This window comes from Pteropus medius, unplaced genomic scaffold (assembly GCF_902729225.1).
Source record: "Pteropus medius unplaced genomic scaffold, Ma_sr-lr_union100, whole genome shotgun sequence".
NCBI classification, from domain to species: domain Eukaryota; kingdom Metazoa; phylum Chordata; class Mammalia; order Chiroptera; family Pteropodidae; genus Pteropus; species Pteropus medius.
In genome coordinates, this window is record NW_024350397.1 from 4,718,856 (window position 1) to 4,724,293 (window position 5,438).

General features: G+C 41.7%; 1 pseudogene; it reads left to right on the top strand.

The window, feature by feature from the left end:
- The first annotated feature begins 4,603 nt into the window (after nucleotides 1–4,603).
- Nucleotides 4,604–4,722, top strand: LOC120584147 (uncharacterized; annotated as a pseudogene).
- The last annotated feature ends 716 nt before the right edge of the window (nucleotides 4,723–5,438 follow it).

Consider the following 5,438-nt stretch of genomic DNA (forward strand, 5'->3'; position numbering starts at 1 on the left):
CATTCCTTCCTCAGGCCAGAGCACTCTCTCCTGTTAAATGCTAAAACAAGCACTACCAAACACTTGCCTCAAGACCCCCACCCTTTCCTATGTTCCTAGAGCCCCACACTGATCGCTGGCCAACACATTGCTTCCACAGATACATGAATACCCATTGGTATTTTTCTTATCCTGCTGACCAGGAAGTCATTTGGTCCCTTTTCACTTATCTAAACTCTCATCTGCTAGATGTTGGTGTCATTGTTTGATGCCCATGGGTAATCTTTTTTCCCAGTCCACATTATATGGACTACTTTCCATGTTTGTATGACAAAAGGCTAAACAAATATGATATTGTTTTTATGTCACTAGTGATTTAAGGTTACAGTTACCAAAAACCCAAAAAAAAGGTTTGAGACCATTTCCCCCTTAAGTTGTGTTTGTTTATTTCCTTTGTGTGCTGGATGTCTTCTCTTTGATCCTCCAGACCCACTCTCCATCTTTTTCCACCCTCCTTCCTGCTTCAGAAGGCTGATGAATATGGATTCCATCAATGGATTCTCCTACTTTTGGCTTCCAGTTGGGTTTAGCCAGGGAAGAGCCTTGGCAGAAGATAAGAAGGAGGAAAGAGAATATGCTTAGATTATTTATTCCCTTTGGCTCCCTTTCTGAGATGTTGCTTTGGGCTATTTCTGTTGCTCAGACAAATGTCACTGCTCCTTTCCATAAGGTCTCCTCTATAAGTCTTCAGGATGAGGGACATCACTCCCTCCCCTTTCCGCTTAGTCATGGTAGATATTCCACCGCTATTAACCCCAAGTTACTGTGATATTTCTTGTGCTTCTCCACATTTTCATAAAGAATCCCTTTGTAAGTAAACCTTTGAAATTTCCTAATTTGAGTGAGCCATCTGTTCCTTGTTGGTACTCTGAATGATATACTTTGTTTTAATTTTTAGTGTTTGTGATTTTCCATGTAGTTGTATGGAATGTTAACATTTTAAGTGATGAGAGAATGACCTCATGGCAGAAATACTTCAATGGCATGAGAAGCATGGACTCTGGGTTCCCTGGCTCAGACTCTGATAGCTTAAACACCACTCAGAAGCCCCACCCACAGCCTGCGCCTGCTCACATGCTTCATGCAGCAACTGCATGGGAAGGAAGGGGCAGCAATGCAGATGTGGGGAAAGGCTTAGTGTGCATAGACTCTCCACTGTCCAGGAAAGAACCAGTCAGGTGCACGAATAAACAGCAGCAGCAGCAGCAGGAGAATTTACACTGTATTTTCATAAATTATAAACTCGGAATTTTTAGAACCAGAAAATTCATTAAAGACACCAACCCTTCATCTCTCATGTGAAGAAACAAGCCCAGGTCTACCCAGCCATTGAGCTAACATGTTTCAAAAAAATCTGCTCAGGGACTCAGCTCTTTTGTTTCCACTCCAGTGACTTCCAGGGGAAGTCAGCTGCTCCTTACAATTTAAGGAGCAAGAGTTCCAGAAGGTGTTTCAAAATCTAATACATTTTATTTGCTTAGTGCAGAAATTGTATTAGCTTGCTTTCAGCATAAGTTCCATTAAAACTCATCAAAAAAGCAAATAAAATTTTTATGAATGTCAATTATATATACACATATACATACATACATGTGTGTATGTCCATATATATGTATGTGCACATATCTGTATATTTCCTTTTCAGCCTTTTACTTGGTTCTCATTCATTTAGCTTGCTTGCTCTAGCCCTGGGCGTGTATTTCTCTTCATGGCTGGTTTAGAATTAATATTTTGGGAATTGTGACAGGCTCTTTAAAACTACAAGGAAGAGAGTTCATATGCGATGAAAAAATAATTTATCAAATCACATTTTTCCCGATATGAGTTAACTTACAAAAAAGTAAAAAGAATCATTTCTTTAAGTTGCTGTCTGAGGGTAAAAAGGAACTTAAGGCAATATCAGAATATTGAAATTTAGGCAAAAGAGAGAGGATTGGGTTCACCAAAGCCTTGTTTTATGTACTTTGATTTTTTAATGCAAATTCTATATGGATTGATTTTTACAAATTTGAAGTTCCATTTTATCACTGGAGAACATCAAAAGCAAACATTTTACCTTTTTGATATAATTTTTCTATTTGGACAAAATCACGTTTAAAAGGCCAGATTGAGTCTATAAAAGAATACTGTACTTCAAAGCTCAGGGCGTTAGCTAAATTCAAACCCAGCTACTTGGAACTCTAACTCTTAGGAGTTAAGGACTGAGATTTCCTCTTTGGTGACTTGGAAGACACAGCACTGCTCCCAACGTGGAGAAGATGGCTGGCTCTTCATTCAGCAACAGAAAAAGTGGCTCTGAAAAAAATCCAGGAGAGAAATTCACTGGAAGGATGCTGAGGGCTCCGGAACAGGGGATGGTTGCAGAATCAGTTCAGAAGATGGGAACTCAGGCAGCTTGGGCAGTCTACAAATCAGGAAACACAAGCACATCTCAGCAAAAACATTCCGTCTAGGAAGCTGCTACAGCCACTTGTTGCCAGCACAGTTCCTATCCACCCTTTGTCATATAACACAAGCTTTATTTCAAGATTCCAGGCAGGAAATTCTAATTGAATAGACTGAGGCCTCACACATATTTATGTTTTGTCCTTCAAGCAGACGGCAGTCCTCCCACCTTCTCTTTGCTTTCCATAGAGGGAGACAAGCACCATATCCCAACAAAGTGTACATAGTGGAAGACTCCCCTGAATAGGCAGGGTGGTAAGGTGCCCAAGAAGCAGCTTGGCTCCTATTCATTTGCTCCCTCACTGTGCTACCCAGATCCTCCCCCAGTGGAACACCTGCGTCTAACCCTCTCACAGCAGGCACTGGGACAGGTTTTCATGCTCCAGTATATCTGTATATATGTTAGGCTGAACTTATTTGAAACCAAAATTTAAAATATAACCAGTATATATAACAGAATTGTTTACTGACCCCTCAATTCTAGAAAAATTCTTACCTTTGGGTTGAATATAGTACTGGTCTGAGGTTTGAGGAGGACTGTGGTGGGACATTTTGGTTGTTCTCTGCTGTTGCTGGTATGAGCAGGGGAAAAGCTCAAGCATCTGGCTGAATGAGCTGAGTAACTATGTACCAGAAGAGGGAGAAAATCAAGAAATCACTCAACAGCAGAGGACGTCCAATGACCTAGGGAGCGAAGTAGGTAGAGGCCACTACAAGTCACTACATAGCTTTATAACAATATCCTGGGTTTTTATCGTTGATTCCAGAGTGGTTTCCAGCAGCTTCTTCCTGTAGATAAACACTGGCATCTTGGTCCATGTAAAGAAAATGAAACCTAACCTTGATGTGCATTTTTCGTCCCAAAGCAATTGCTGGGCTGGAATCTCAAGGCCTGCAGGTAGAACAGCTTCAGAAAGGGGTATCAAGATTGAGCCAGAGACAGCATCCAGGACAAGGCAATGACCGAAAACCAGATGAACCATCTAGAAGAGGCATCAGTCCAAGTGGCTGTTAAAAGTAGGTCCAGGTGGGAAGCTATAGGACACAAAGTAGACCCAAAACATGAGTGAAAGGTATGATGGGCATGGGAGGTTGCATCTGGAAGGACCACTTGAGCCATGGGAGAGCAGCAACAAGATCTCTTGAAGTGCTTAGCATGGGGCTGCTAAGACACCTAGTTGTCTCAGAGACAGGAAGTCTCACTCTATAAAGCAATTTTACTTTGCTTGGCACTTTGTCTTTTCCTCACTCAGCTATACTTGGAAAAACTTGGAAAGTCAAGCTAAAATAAAACAAAAGCATAAAGAAATTGTTTGCAAATGTTCAGATGGCATTTGGAACATAAGAGCAACACAAAGTCCAACACTGGAAGGGCACTCCTAGAGGTGCCCTGAGCTTGTCCCCTTCAACTCATTCTCCCTGAAAATTCTGTGATCTTCTCCCCTTGGGTCAGGGCAGGCCCTACTGAAGTGTGGTAGTCTCAAAGTATTAAGAAGAGTTAACATGGTTTGTAATCCTTAAGAATCCAAGGATTCTTCAGTGGCAGGAGACATGTAAGCTGGTGGAAGTTTTAACCTTCCCGCCACCATGTAGCACAGTGGACAATCGTGGTGGCCATGAGGTACTTACTGAGGTAGAGGGGTCTTATCCTACAGGTGCTATAGGGGTGAAGGTGTGGCCCTTCTCAGCCACATTCCTGCCTTCATGGTTCTCTGACCTTCATCTACCTTCCAGGCACCAAATGAAACATCCGCAGTGGAACATGAAAGCATCTGCTGACCCTGAGGCCCTGGTGAGCTTCATACACATAAATACACGCACATTCAGGCAGCTATTCTTTAAAGTTGGTCCCCACCTGCCATCTTCCATTTTCTTCTTTCTATTTTTATCTATATTTATTATGTAGCCACCATATTATTCATTTACAGTGCTGCTAAACAAAGGTTCTAGGAGTTTGAGGGTTTTTTTTTCCTCAAAAATTATACATTTTGGAAGAGGACAAATGACAGAAAATTATTTCAAGTGGAGCTCCCCAAATATGAGAGCTGGATATGTTAACACAGCACTAGGTGCCCGTCCAGGCTCTCAGGTTGCTGTTCTGGTATTAAAAGCCAGCCAAGTCTACGGCCGTGCCGCCCTGAACGTGTCCCATCTCATCTGATCTTGGAAGTTAAGCAGGGTTGGGCCTGCTTAGTACTTAGATGGGAGACCACCTAGGAATACCAGGTGCTGTAGGAGATAGATAAATAAATAAATAAATTAATTAATTAATTGATTAATTAATTAATTCCAGGTGGGTTTGAGGTCCTGTCTTCACCATGGACTGGCTGTGAGAACTTCCACAAGTTACTCAACCTCTCAAAGCCTGTTTCTGCCTCTATATAAGGATAGTATCTACTGACGAGTTTGTTGGGAAGATTAAAAGTGTTCTATATTAAAACACTCGGAATGGAGCATGGCACACAGTAAGTACTAGCTGTGGGGATGATGACGAAGACTCCACTCCATGTTGGTGCTAGGACTTTCTTGTGCTTCAGGAACTATGTGTTGCAAAAACAAACAGGCATGGGATAACGGGAATATTTCCCTAACATTGAGAAGGCCCTCACAATGCATATTTAGCTTGAACACTTGTCCTGCCACTGGATCAATACATGCCAGAGACTTTCAAACAAGTACTGATAGTCTTCAGGGCTCAGCACAATGACTATTAAACAATTCTCTCAGTTTCCTAGGGACTTTGTTACGTATCAACGCCTCCTCCTCACTTACGTGCTGACATTTTTCTCTGAGATATTGAGCCTCCTCACTGAATAGAACAGCAAGTAATCACCAAGGATTCTTTCAGGAACCGTGTTTATTAATGCACCTTCATCTTCTGTTCAGAATGTTTTTAATCTTGTAAATCAGTAACCAACCAAGGTGATTGCTGCTGATTTTAAATACTTCATGTT